The sequence below is a fragment of the Sinocyclocheilus rhinocerous genome, unplaced genomic scaffold, assembly GCF_001515625.1.
Source record: "Sinocyclocheilus rhinocerous isolate Xijiao unplaced genomic scaffold, SAMN03320098_v1.1 scaffold189, whole genome shotgun sequence".
In the NCBI taxonomy this organism is placed as follows: domain Eukaryota; kingdom Metazoa; phylum Chordata; class Actinopteri; order Cypriniformes; family Cyprinidae; genus Sinocyclocheilus; species Sinocyclocheilus rhinocerous.
In genome coordinates, this window is record NW_015667354.1 from 1,149,101 (window position 1) to 1,164,859 (window position 15,759).

Genomic DNA, 15,759 nt, shown 5'->3' on the forward strand with positions numbered 1-15,759 from the left:
TAAAATCTTTCCATCTATTTATCACTTATCGATCATTTACTCACCTTTTATATCATACCAAATCTACATGACTGGGTAACATTTTACAATAACATTAGTTAACACAAACTAACAACAACAAAACTTCTAAAGCATTTACTAATCTTAGTTCATGTTAATTTAAAAATTAATCACAGTTTCAAAAAACAATCACAGTTATATCTCTTAATGATACTTAAAAGGGTTAGTTCACCCAAAAATGAAAATTACCCCACAAATTACTCACCCTCAAGTCATCCTAGGTGTATATGACTTTCTTCTTTCATACAAATCCAGTCGGAGTTATATTAAAAATTGTCTTTGATCTTTCAAGCTGTTTAATGCCACTCAGCGGGTGTTGCATGCATCATGCGGCGCATGCGCAAAGACTTCATACGTCATCCGCCCGGAGCTGCTTCCGTGTACAACTGTTGGCGCAAGCTACATTAAAGTGATTATTATGTTTTGAATATGGTCACTTCTTTTGGACTGAAGCACTGCAACACCCGCTGATTGCAATGGAATAGCCAGGATAATTTTTTAGATAACTCCGACTGGATTCGTCTGAAAGAAGAAAGTCATATACACCTAGGATGCCTCGGGGGTGAGTGAAACACAGCCTAATTTTCATTTTTGGGTGAACTAACCCTTTAATGAACCTGAGCTAACATGAACATAAATGAAAAATTGTATCAGGTAACAAATAAAAAATGAATAAATACTGCAACAAATACTGCATTAACTAACACTAACTAATGGGATGTTTTTGTAAAGTGTTGTTGACCTTTTTTTCCTGCTGAACACAAAAAGGGGGATTTCAAAGAATATCTGGCCACTCTTTTCAGTATAATGAAAGTAAACGAGTACTGTGTCTGTCAAGCTCTAGATTAGAAAGACAAAATGAGCATAATAAAATTATCATAAAATTAGTTTTAAGTTATTCTCTGCTAATTTTCAGGGAATAACAACTTAAATTTCAGTCTGTTTCTCACACAAAGCAATCATTTGACTTTTGCAGATTTGGAAAAAGTTTTTTAAACTACTTGTTTATTATTTTGGAGCTTGACAACCCCAGTCCTCCTTCACTTTAATTATACAGAAAAGAGCGGCTAGGGAACAACATGAGGGTGAATACATGATGACAGAATTCTCATTTTTGGCTGAACTAACCCTTCAACATCAAGTGGACTGCACCATGTCCCCATTTGTTCAAACACATAACATCATTAGCCCAATCATGTTTTTCCCCCTCTTCTTCCTCTCGTTCTCTCTTTCCTGCTTTTTTCCCTCCTAGTCAAGAGGAAACATTCAATATCAACTAGGTCAACTGAACTAGTGTGGGCACCAGAGGCGAGAACACTGCAATTGGTCTGGCCAGAGCTGATATTTGTAGATAAATACCACATCCCCAGAGGTTCTCCTACAGTGAATTATTAGCAAAGCTTCATTGATCTCTCAAAATGGCAATAATCTTCAGTTTCATCCAGGCCTATACTAGGGCTTCAAAGTGCATTAGGCTGCCTGGCTGCAATTGTTATCACAAAGGTGTTTTCCTGGCCTGACCATTTTATCCGAGAGCGCGAAAAAGTGTAAGGCGCTAAAGTGGTTTTCTTCCTCTCTGTGGTATGTGCTGCTGGTGTATTGTATTTTATAGCCACCAATAAAAAGCTCCACTACTGCAAAGCTCTAGACCCATATGTGTATGGGCCCGATGCTTTTATGGTGATGAATATACTTATGTAATAAAGGCTGTTTATGAAAGAGCTTGTAGTGCTTCCACGTTTTTGTTTTCTCTGGCAGGAAATTTCATTAGAAGGGTAATGATTTCAGTATATCTATAACAAAGCAGACAATCTCACTGACAATGTCATTGATCTGGGCAAAGTCATCTTTAAATTTCCTCTTATTCTTTCTTTGCATTTATGGTTTCATCCCGGTGAGGTTTTCATATATACATATATTCCATTTTATAAATCAGATTAAAACTGTCACGGCCACATCACAACCAGGAGAAAAAAACAGACACGGTGGAATCAGATGAAAGGTTTCAATGTCCAATAGGGAATAAAAAAGTTTTGGATTTTGAGCAGTGTAACATTAAAGCATCCGAGTCCTGGTTTGATATCTGTCATAGGCTGCTCTGTCATTACAATGATGCCACTTTGATATGTTGCCATCTGTAAAGAACAGCCACCTGTCTCCATCAATCATCATAACAGACCGATGAAAAAAGCCACAAACTGTCATTTCATGACAGCAGATAATGACCAACACAACTGTGCTTTCAGTATTTGTGAATAAACAGGTAATGACATGGCAGGTCATTTAAATCTGTCCATGTGCGCTTGTAATCTAATACCAAACAATGGCGAGTAAACCTCAGAGGCAATATCCTGGTGCGCAAGACAAGTTTGGGAAGGGACTGAGTTCGGGATTGACAACCGTGTTTACTAACAGGTGACTCTCCAATTGTCCTGTTCATACAACAGCTTGCAGTAGTGGCTTCAGTATGAACGAATAACGGAAGTGAGGCTTCTTTTCTATTCTGTGTAACCATAGTGACAAGTGAGGTTCAGTTCACACTGCACAAGTTAACCAATGCAAGTGTGATTCTGTTATATAATGTGGTGTCACTCTGGATTTTGAATTTAAACTGAGGTACATGTAACAAACAGAATGCAGAATAGCAATTCAAATTTTAATTTAAAGGGGATGTCTAATGCTATTTCATGCATTCTGACTTATTTACACTGCTAAAGAGTTAGATTCTCATGCGAAACATGACCAAAGTCTCAAAAACGAGTTGGATGTATGACAGAGAATTTCTGTGCCATATAGAGTATTTCTGTGTGAAGTTTTTTCCGAGTATGGGCCTGTATGTATGATGTCATAAAGGGCGGAAAATCCTTGTATGGGCACTTCTACAGAAGAGCGTGCACACACATCAATCAGGGGTGTGTTTCACGTACAACGATGTAACTTGCTGATTAACCACCATAGTACAATGCATTGTTGTGGAAACGAACTAGCTAGTCACGACTGTTTCCCGGGCACGGTCGCATCTCCGTCATTTGAACCACATTAGTTCAACAACATCGGGCCGTTGTTAATGACATCACACGCATGTGGTGGAATAATAACTTCTGCTATTTAACTGATTAGAGATCTTTAAGATGCTGCTGTATTGAACATGGCACCTGATGACTAATTTACTATTTTTTGTTCCCTGTCATTTTGATTTATTTGATGTTACTCCGGGGTTCCCTTCAAAATCAGCACTTATTGAGGACGCGCTAAAATACATAGCAACCCTCTACATTGCGAGTAAATCACTCGCATATGCGACTAAATCTTCACTCTGGCGACTAAATGATGTCTAATATTAGCCAATTGCTAATAAATTCTCAGATTTTACTCGCCAGTGTGTGAGTTGGAGGCTAAGTTTAAGTTTAGCTCAGATATATTTTCACTCGCCGAACACTCTGAGTGCATCAGAGTTTCACTCTCCGCTAAGCGATCTGTGCTGTTTTTCAGTTCATCTGAATGGATGTGCGACGCACAACGTACCGTAAACTCTAGTGTGAAGCGCACAACTCGCCGTCGCTTTGTTTCACACACACGCAGCGAGAGAGGGAGAGAGAGAATTGACGCGCTACCTATGCGCGCTACATGTAAACGATATTCTTTGTTGTATTTTGCTGTCAAAATAACGGAGTTCCTTTGGAATTCTTCAGCTTTTAAGAACTACCGCTTTCTCCGGTAGTGAGCGGAACTAATGCGCAAACGGCAATCTCATTATCGTCCCTGTTTTGATTTCAGCAAATCAGTTCGAGCGAACGCACACAACCTGATTAATATTCATGAATCCAGCAGCTCGTTAATCCTTGTGTGTATATGTATGTGTGTGTATATGTGTGTGTGTGTGTGTGTATGTATGTATATGTGTATGTATATATTTATCAGTCTGGCGAGTAAACAAAAAAATGTACTAGCCAATGGCGATTCAATTGCCAAGGTGTTCGTAGAGGGCTGCATAGATTAAAATGCATTTATATTTAGATAGAATGGAATATATAGATTGTACTGTGCATGCTAGCTTGCTTATAGCGTGTGCTTGTGACTCTTTAGCTCCACCTACGGCACGCCTCCAGAAGCGCAACGGTACAGCTGTATCTTTCTTCTATAAATCCGATACAACTAAACACTCTTCGAAGATATGAAGCATGCAATACTACTCTATATGTACTCAAGATTAACATGAGATTGGCAGAAACTGTGTGCGTTATGTCCACTTTAGTTAGAACTAAAATAAATGAAAGAAATTCATTGTAATTTAGCTGCACAGTTGTTAATAACACCTTATTTGAATGTTTAAAAAGTGGAAAAAGTTAGATCGATGACAACACATTCTAGAACCAAACTTAGTTCCTTAAATTTATAGTACTAGACAGACAGACAGACAGACAGACAGACAGATAGATAGATAGATAGATAGATAGATAGCTAGATAGATAGATAGTAGTGAATGTATACAGTCAGGGATAGCAGTCAGGAATCGCCTGGCCCTCTCTCATACGATTGGGGCTAGTGAGTATAACTCAGTAGAATATAATGAAATATAACACCACTTCTTGTCACAGGTCAGCAACCAAGCCTGCTCGGGGACTGGCATTCCAAATGCCAAAGCCATTCATTATGAAAATGCTATGCATTGATTTGTCATACATTGTAAAACTCTATCAGAAGGGCAATTTTTTAATCTTTGCAGCAATAGATAGATAGATAGATAGATAGATAGATAGATAGATAGTAGTGAATGTATACAGTCAGGGATAGCAGTCAGGAATCGCCTGGCCCTCTCTCACACGACTGGGGCTAGTGAGTATAACTCAGTAGAATATAATGAAATATAACACCACTTCTTGTCACAGGTCAGCAACCAAGCCTGCTCGGGGACTGGCATTCCAAATGCCAAAGCCATTCATTATGAAAATGCTATGCATTGATTTGTCATACATTGTAAAACTCTATCAGAAGGGCAATTTTTAAATATTTGCAGGAATGCCTGAACGGCTGTGGCATTAGCATTAATACTATTCAATCGCTCTTGGTTTTCAGAGCAACTTGCCCAAGCCCTCTGAAACCAGAGACATATTAAGCACTTCAGCACAGTCAATGAAATAAAATAAGACAGGATTGAGTATATTAGATAAGAATTATGATATATAAGCTGCGCTCTACTGCAAGACAGCTAATTAAATAAGAACATATTTGATAGCAACTGACAGTGCAGCATTCTCACCCAGGTCCCATCATTACTGTCGGAGAGAAAGAGGGAATTAGAAGGTGTATAAATACCATATGGTGTGTGCTGAATTGTCTTGCATTAATGTCAATTATATCCCCTCCGAATACATCAAATGTTCTTAATCCTCATTTTTATCTGTTACCCAGCTACAGACATATTCATCTAACGACACATGTAATGCATAAACTCTATATACGTACATACACACTGTTTAGTACAAAGATGCCCTGCAAAATAAATAAATGAACAAGCAAACAAACACAGTGATGTTTATACAAATCTCTCCAACTGGCATACAAAACAAAGATATTATGAAAAGAAACAATTACAATATTGGAATATTTAGATTCAATATCTTTCTTTAAACATTTATCTTAATGGCCAATTTCTCACGGTCTCCTCTCTCACTGATTCTGGTCACGGCAGTTCTGTTTCTCAGCTTAGTTGGGGTTCAAAACACTTAATATTTAGTAATATTATCAATTTGATGGCACTGACACTATCAGACGAGAACAGAACTGAACAATGACACTATCGTCTGATGTAGATCTGCTTTATAGTTGAATCAAATTCATTTATAATTGATTAATTTTGCAACATCGACACTGATAAAAACGATTTTGTGAAGTAAATACTATAGAAAAATGAATGTAATTTCTACATTAAATAATTTAGTTCAGGCAAGAATTTAAAAAAAGAGTAAATTCTATATTAGTACTCAATTTAAGCTTATAGAAATTAAAGTTTGAACTTATAAGTATATTTTACTTGGAATTTTTTGTTAAGTTTACAAGGATTCTTTAAGTAAATATCAAGGTTATGACGCTGTTGTTCCCATCATGCACTGGGGCATGAATAATAAAAGGGGTCCTATTATGCTTTTTCACTTTTTCAACTTTAGTTACCCAAAACAAAATCAAGACTTTGTAAAAGAGCATAATAGGACCCCTTTAATAAGGTTGATTTTTCACTGTTTTTGAGTTGTATTTACACTATTGTATGGTTGCTTTTGTTGTTAGGTTTAGTAACTTGCTGGTTTGTGACATTTGGAGTTCATTTTCTACTCAAAATGACCCTTTAATACTTAAGCATTATCCACTGATTGTTACCTTCGTTGTGTACTGTGTACCAAGTATTGAGGTCTCTGTGTTCATTTAATAACTACAGTATATTGAGTAGATATATTATCTTAAAAAGGATAACAAGCTGTCTACTTGCTTATACCTAAATGTTTGAAAGTGAACCACATGCTTTAATAACATCTTTTTTTTTTCAGTGCTACATTGTTTGAGTAAAGTTTACAAACCGTGACTGTGTGAAATGTACTTGAGACTTAAAATAATCAAGTAGAAATTACTCATCAAACTCTAACTGGCCACGTTAAATTTACATTTACATTTAGTCATTTAGCAGACGCTTTTATCCAAAGCGACTTACAAATGAGGACAATGGAAGCAATCAAAAACAACAAGAGAGCAATGATATGCAAGTGCTATAACAAGCCTCAGTTAGCTTAATGCAGTACACGTAGCAAGTTTTTTTTTTATTATATAATAAATAAAAAGAAAACAGATAGAATAGAAAAAGAATAGAGCAAGCTAGTGTTAGAGGCCTTTTTTGTTTTTGTTAATTGTATAATAAATAAAAAGAAAACAATTTACTTATTTACTTGGCTAATTTTACATAACTTTTTAAAGTAGAGTTTACTTAATTCCATACTTAAATTTTACTTATAAAATATGTGTGCGAAAACAAGCAAAATAAAAAATAAGTACATTTTACTTATTGTTTTTTTTTTCAGTGCTGAACTAACTCAAGCCGACACAATTGTCTTCACTTGAGCTGCTTATAGCTCAATCAAACTTGTTTTATAATGGGTGAATTTTACCCAGTTATTGAACTGAACTGAATCAACACTGAACTGACTTGAATAATGACACTAACTGTCTTCTTACAGCAAAATTTGGATTTGTCTTGATAAAGTTTGCATCATTGATACTGCTACTTTCCTATTTATCATTGTACAACTGCTTTGAAACAATCTGTTGTATAAAGCACTATAAAAAGGTGACTTTACTTTGGTCATTATGAATTGTTGTTTTATGGAAAAGAGCTTCAAAAATGCTCCTTTTGAATTCATCCATATAAAAAAATATAGATTTGCAATGACATTAGGATGGATATCCTAATGTTAAAGTAACACACCTTAACTATTTCTTATGACGGTCTCATAAGGGGTATTTTTTATTATCCATTATATAATGGCTATATAATGAAAGGTTAATGTGTGGCACTTTAAAAAAGAACGGACCATAAGATGTTCAGATTCTTGCTTTGCAAGTTTTGAGTTCTCCTATATTGGTGTCACAAAGTTAAGTCGCAATATGTGCCTCCTACACATGGCATGGCCCTGTGGCTCCTCTATTGGTTATCATGGAGGGCAGCCTTTATCAATTAATTGAATAAACTGCTTTCATAGCATCTATTGAAAGACAACTCTGACAAGGGGCTAGAAGTGCCTCCACAGCAGTTTTTCCAGCAGCAGGGGGGGAGTAAATAGTAAGAAAGGCAATAACATCAGCCTGGACAGCAGCGCAGCTCTGACACTGCTGTTTGCTTCAGTCTTTTCTCTACCTTAGTGATTCATTCCTCATCCTGATGGGCTCCAATTGACAGCAGTGCATTAAAGTGGACCGCTGCTTCTTTTAACTTCTTTTTTATTTGTATTTCATTTATTTGTTTACAGACGCAACATTGATAGAAGCCATGGGGCCTATTTTGCAATTAAGACTGTATCGCCACGTCTGAAATATTTGGCCGTATACATTTTTTTTAATCAAATTTGAAATATTTACATGTGCCGATGCTGTTAAATTGTGTTAAGATGAAAACCCTGTGGCTGAAAAAGTAACCCACACAATTAATTCCAGTTTACAGCCATATGATCTATGACAAAAGTAATACTGAAGGGTTGATACAGAGCCTGAACTGGATTATCAAATGGCCACCGGAGGCCTCTTAAAAAGAACAACATGTCATATTCATAGCTTTACCCAGAATACACTCTGTTATTCTACGCACTTCGGCAATATTAGGCCTCTGGACATCATTCTGTCTTTATTATGTAAATTAATTTAGGGTTGTTCTGAAAGTAGTAATGTATGTATGCATAGATGTATAGATTTAATTATTCATTTATTTAAAAAAATAATTATAATTTAATTATTAATTATTTAATTTTATTTAGTGAAATACAGAATAGGTTATCACCCATCCGTACTGTTCAAATGAACCAGCAAAAAAAAAGTCAATTTCTTGTCATAAGCCACCTTAAACTATGCAAATTAAATATTTAGCAAGAACTGTATACTTTTATACAGCACAGTAATTTTCTGCATCTCCTGGGAAATTTCATCCTTGAATCTTTTCTACGAAGCATATTCCTTCCAGACCACCCATGTTCCAATTAAACAGTCAATATTCATTTTCTTAATACAGAATTTCAGTTTGCTGTAGCTGCATGACTAAGTAACTGGAGATTGTCTTGTGTGTTTATCAAGTCTTTTGATTCTGAGCTCTTCTGACTACTGATAGAGTTTAAAAGCATGTTTTCACTTTAATAATTAACATTATAAGAATACTTCTGTACTTCAAAAATGCATTAGTAGTAGTAGTAGCAGCAGTAGTAGTAGTATTATAAGAAAAAGCATTGTTATTATTTATAATAATAACAACAGCAATACATTTTTATAATTATTAATTGCATATTGTTATAAAAATCATCATCATCATCATAATGATAATTTAATTCAATAATAAGATATAATATTTATAAAATAATAAATTCATTGTTACTATTATTCTTATTATCATTATATTGTCTCTGTTATTTTATGGATCAAAATGCCCTTTTCATTGCTAGTGAAAATACAAAATCAAGCACGGATCTTCATGAAAAAAAGAAAGAAAGAAAAAAAAAACCCTCCAGCTGCCACATTATGTAAAGGATAAACTTGTTCCTTATTTCTATTTTCGCTTGAACTGCCCATCAGGTTAAGATTAGTTAAAATGAGATTAATTTCCTGATAAACCCTCACAGTGAAGAAGTCATCAGGGTGCTTTAAATGTATTCCATGGGCAATTAAGTGCAGCGGAATTTCCTCAGCTAGGACTGATTTTGAGTGATAATGGCAGGTGAAGAGACAGATAATGAGCAGGCCAAGACACACACGCTTACAGCTCTCTAAAATGACTTCCTGTGCTTTAACCCTGCAGTTATGAATCAACGTGTCACGCACCGCTTCTCTGACACTCTCTACTCCAAAGAAAGAGTAGTCTCGCCAAGGACGAGATGAGAGAGGGATGAAACTTTCAAATGACTGATTGCTAACCGGTATACAAACACAACACAACAGAGCATATCGCATGTGGAGAGGATCAAATGTGTTTGGACTGGTTTCTGTCCTGCAACAAACAAGCTCAAACTCAGACGAGAAAACATAAACGCCAATAACGACACACACGCACACACAGCAGTCTGCAAACACCAACGAACGTGGCACAAACGGTTACCTACCCACAAATACATCATCATCTTGAGCGAGGAGTCAGGGGCTCTCCGGCAGTGAGGAAACGCTTCCTTACTTAGCTTCTTTTAACTTCTCGAGCTCGGCTACGGGAACCCGGCTGAATCCTTCTTGTTTCCACTCTCTCAGGCTCACAGTTCTTTTGTATAATTTATTATATCACTATAATAGAGCTTATTAAAACTGACACTTGGAGGAAGTAGAAGCTACTTCACAAGGTTTGAGATGCTTCTAGCAGTCTTGTTCTTGCTCTTCTTCTTTCCCCACTTGGTCCTCCTCACCCTTTCACTGACAACCCTTGCTTAGACGCCAATTCCTGACGTATCTATTTAATGAGAAGATCCGTGCACCAAGGAAGTCCAGTACAACTGTGCACTCAAAGTGCCAGAGAAAGAGAGAAAGAGAGAGAGAGAGAGGAGGGTGATGGTGTAGGTTTCTCTAGTATAGGCTCCACAAGAAAGATACGTGTACGTTAACACACAGCTGATAGGACGATCCGAAAAAGATCCCCCCCCCCCGCAAAAAGGACTTTTCCCCCTAACAAAATGCTGCTCAGATCCTCAGACGTTGTCGTCCGGAAGCTGATGCGCAGGGGAAGACATCAGTGGGAAATCAAAAGACTCATCTTCTGTCATGAGGGAAGGTAAGAAGACAACTGACCGAAAAAAATAAGCTTGCAACTTTCTCCAAAAAATACTGCAATCTCAGCTCTGAGAGATTCAAGTAAATAAAAAAGTGATGTGAAAAAATACACAGGTAAACTGAGACAAAAAATTATACAACGGGATGAAAAGGAGACAGAAAGCACCGCTCTCTCCTAAATGAGGAGCTTGCACCTGATTCTGCAGCCTGGACTGGTTTTTTCCCCCCTCTTCTTCTCCTCCTCCTCGTCCGGAGTGAATGTGCTGGAGATAAAAGCAGCGTGTACTGGGGCCAAGGCCTTCCCGCTCGGGTTGCTCTGGCTCTGACGCACTAGCTGCCTCCTTACAGCATTTTCTACAGCCATCTGCTGACTCCACCACGCTACTGCTACTGAGAGACCAGACACGCAGCCAGCTAGAGCGCTCTAGAAAAGCGCATATGCGGCTTAAACTCATTACTACTGTTCAGAAGAGGAATGGGGTTTCTAATCAAACACAGGTATTAGAGAAACTCGAGAGTAACAGAAAACAAAAAAAGAGAACCTTTTTGTAAATGGATTTCAAACCGGAAATGGAAATTTGAGCAAGGTCCATTTTTTTGTTTTATGTGTGTGAGACACAAACGCAATGAGATCTGCCAGTGTATTTATGAGGGAAATTAAATTCTGAGGGAAATTTGAATATTAAATTCTCCTCGGGAAGCAATTTGACTCCCCTTTAAAAGGAAAACAATAAAAAAAAGAAAAGTACAACCGTCACAACAAGACAGAAAGAGAGTGTGAGGACAAACAATTAAGCTAAAGGCTCAGACACAAGCCCACATACAGCAAATACACACACACACGCGTATCATATTAAAGCAATATGGCTGCATTAAAGTGATTTGCCACAGGTAAGGGTTTTTCTAAGGCATAACTCAAAGCATAGACGGCACTAATGTTCAAAAAATAAATTACATTTCACAATGATAACAAATGGAATATGGTCATTTCTGTTATGCAGTGTCTTTTGAGATTTAACTCATTAAAAACTTATAAGTATTTTATACATATAGCTTATTTATTTATTTATTTATTTTTATCTTATTTATTTATTTATAAGGGTATTTGTATTCTTATCTTAAATACTAAAATACAAAAAAAAAGCTAAAAAAATCATGAAATTTATTGTTAGAACTTTTTGATTGTTTATGACTTATGATTGTTCTGTTGTTTTCTCAGCAAAAATGTCACTTCCAGGAGGATGATGTCATTATGGAACTGGCTTACGTTAGTTAAAGGGATATTACAAAATACTAACAGGATGGAAAATTATATTGAGGTCACAGGTCAATTATTTTTTATAATTTCTATTTAAGAAAGGAAAAATAAAGAAACAAGTATTTCTTTATGAATTAAAAGTGTTAAATATTTTATTTAATATATTATGAGACATGGCAGGAATGACTGGCATTGACTGCTGCTCATTTCATAAGATTTTAGTGTCAGAACTATCCGACGATATTAAATAAATATACCACATTTTCAACAAGATGAAATGGTTTTCTTTCGAATGAAACGATTAGTACAGAGATATCCGGTCAATACTCCGAACAACATTCTGAAAACAATAAATGATTGTTGACATATTAAACAAAGATAAATGGCAGGTACAATGTAAAGCCCATTGTTTGTGCACCCGAGCAAAACGAACATACTTCAGCATACAATTCTGTTAAACCATTTTACTTCGGGGCAAGAAAGGTCTAATGGTCATGGGAACTGAGTGCCGCTTATACTGACATGTCCATTTACATGGAGCAGACCGATCCAGATGCCGTCTCCTTGGTCTGATTGTGCCCTTTAACCCAATTAAAAAGCTACAAGTCTATAATAGTAGCTAAACAGTCTTAAAGCAGTAGTGCATCTCATTTGTTTAGATTATGACAAAAACATAACCTACAAACAAAAAAGGTAGTATTGCTAAGTACATCATACTTGAGCCTTCTCAAATAATCTAAATTAAAGGCAAGCTACCAAAAAGCACTTCTGAAACAACTGTCCTCAGACTCATGAATGAGTCACTAACAAGAAGAAATAAGATGACAAAGAAATAAGATAAGTGCTTTTCATGTTTCCAAGAGCCAAATCAGCAATGGCCTCTATAATAATAATAATAATAATAATAATAATAATAATAATTAAATAACATTTATAAATAATAGTATAATATATTTTTAAATATATAATAGTTTTTCAATATTTTCATATTTCCAAGAGCTAAATTATTATTATTATTGTTATTATTATTATTATGTTTAATTTGCCAAGAGGCCAATGCATATTTAACAATACATACTGTATATGTGATTACTGGTTTAGTCCATATTTACTGCTCTAATTTCAAAAGAAATGAAAAATATATGTATCATTAAAAAACAAATAAAGAAAATAGTTGCTAGGAAAATGAGAGTGATGTGTGTGTATGAATAGGAAGGTCTGTGCATTAATCATATCACCCCTATCAGACTTAAAACCCTTCAACAAACCATGATAAATTACAGCACTGAGAGGGGACTGCATGGTGTACACATCTCTCCCATGATCCTGCAGGGCTGCACATACACACTGTGTGCTCTGTGAGCTCAAGGCAGAGCCGGCAGGACACATGGTCATCCCTCCACACAGATGTGGTGTTTCTGAAGAAGATGAAGATCTTTGGGAGGGTCCTCATCAGGAGTGAAGCTGACACCTTTGCTACCCTGGCTTTTCAGGCCAGTGAGTGAGCAGAAGGGTTTGAGAGCCACTATTAAAGTTTAATGAGAAGGCAAGGTAAGCTTTGTTGTATTTTTAATATGGACACAGCAGAGTATGAGGGAATAACAGGTTTCTGTATGAGAGTAAAATTGAAGGGCTTCTTTTTTTTTGCCTATTGATTTAATATCATCATCTTCTCAGCTGGAGATGCTGAAATGAACATGAAGGATACACAAAAATTCATTCTAAAGTCATTGTGATGAAATAATTTTTCTTTACATGAATGAACCGCAGTTTTATGATCGCCATGGATTGATTAATTAAAAGGTCAATACCAACAACATCCAGAAGCACAACAGCGACACAAAAAGCACACAAAAACACAGACACACACAAAGCAGCACCGAAGCATCACTTACCCTGAGCTGGTCCGTATCACAACTCATTGGTTGTCCTGGAATCTGTCAACAGAGACATACAAATTAGAGTAACACATTACACACCAAATACAGCACCTCCCTTCAGTAATTACAAGTCAATCATCGAGAGCAGGCTGAGGGGAGAGAAAATGAGATCTGTCAAAACTGAGGTTTGCAACATGGAACCATGCAAAAGGTGCTGAGAGCAGGGAATAAGACAGGCAAGACATCGTTCCCATGCTAGAAATGGTACACATAACAATATTTTTCTCTTTTTTTTCTCAAATAATGGGAATGGTATAGAGCAAGTGGTTCTCAACTGGTTTTGCTTCAGGACACAGATTATAGATTTGCATTCAAGTGGCAACCCAATACAGTACCAGGATTGTACCAAACTAAACAAATATATCCATACTGAAATCACTTGAAATCAAATTACCAGTGAATTTATATACAGGTGCATCTCAATAAATTAGAATGTCGTGGAAAATTTCATTTATTTCAGTAATTCAACTCAAATTGTGAAACTCGTGAACATACTTTCCAGAAGGCCAACAATTCACTAAAAATGTTTTTTTTATTGGTTTTATTTTATTGGTTTTTGTTAAATGTGAGCCAAAATCATCACAATTAAAAGAACCAAAGACTTAAACTACTTCAGTCTGTGTGCATTGAATTTATTTAATACACAAGTTTCACAATTTGAGTTGAATTACTGAAATAAATGAACTTTTCCACGACATTCTAATTTATTGAGATGCACCTGTATATGATCATTTAGGCTGGTCATACACAAAAACCTATTCGAATTTAAAGGGATAGTTCATCCAAAAACGAACATTCTGTCATCATCCACTCACCCTCAAGTTGTTCCAAACCTGTTTGAGTTTCTTTCATCTATTGGGAACAAAAGAATATATTTTGAAGAAAAACAGTTGACGGTAGCCATTGACTTGCATAGTATGGACAAAATACTATGGAAGTCCATAGCTACCGTCAAATGTTTGGTTACTAACATTCTTCTTGTTTTTGACAGAAGAAAGAAACTCATACAAGTTTGGGACAACTTGAGGGTGAGTAAATGATGACAAATTTCATTTTGGGTATCCCTTTGGGTATTATTTTGATCTAAAACAACTGTTTGTAAAGGTTCAAATCGGTAGTAAATCAGCAATTTTGTTTTAAATCTGCAATAGTTGACAAATCGTTTTTCCACTGTAACATCAATGTTACAGTCATTGGCTGCGACATACACTTTTACAAGTTGTTTGAACTGAAATGTGTGTTGGCAGTGTGTGTACACAATATGGGTTGAACGACTTCTGTTTTTTTAAAGTCGACTTGTATGTGATGAAAGTCGAGTTGAAGTCGACCAGTCGCTGATGACGTCATTCATGAACAAATAAGTCTGGAGCTGTGACAAACACCTTGTGCAAAGCTATGTCATATGTCACAGCGCTGCCCACATGGCTATTGCTCCTATAACAGCTCATTTTTATCAGTTATTTTGTCTTTGGGTCGTTATATTTCTCTCAGATTTCTGCTTGTTCTAAATCAGATACAGATAAAGTAGCAGTAAAGACAGTAAAGATTACATTCATATGAATGCATTAGTGAGAGCGATTGCGTGTGTGAATTAATTCTACCTGGCAGTGTCTCTCTACTAGTAGTGAAGCAGTGGGATTTAGTTATTAAGAAATATATGCTTGAACTTTTCAGTTTCTAAGCTATTTTATTGAGAAATCACAGAACAGTGTTGACAATACATTTCCGCACTGAATGATTCTGTGCGCGTGATGTACGAGCTACTGTCTGTAGCCTATGTGTGTGCGTTACAGTGCAGCAGCGCATTAGATTAGAACGGCGATTAATTTACCTGTACAATAAGCTGTTTAAAACGTGCATTCTCACGTTCAATTTCGAGCATCCAGTAATATAATAACACATGTCTTGTGGAGCGCTTTCAGAGTATGCATTTATTTGTCATTTGAACTGTTTGGAAACGGAGCGTAAATGTGGAAGTCCTTCAAAGATTTATTATCCTGTTGCGCC

The 15,759-nt window shown here is 36.2% G+C and overlaps 1 long non-coding RNA gene across 1 annotated transcript in view; it reads left to right on the forward strand.

Moving 5' to 3' along the window:
- The first annotated feature begins 6,611 nt into the window (after window positions 1-6,611).
- The window catches only part of LOC107733850 (uncharacterized), a 20,566-nt gene continuing 11,418 nt past the window's right edge, over window positions 6,612-15,759 (forward strand). Inside the window, exon 1 of the long non-coding RNA XR_001639029.1 lies at window positions 6,612-6,622. This is a non-coding gene — a long non-coding RNA (uncharacterized LOC107733850). The remainder of the gene's footprint in view (window positions 6,623-15,759) is intronic.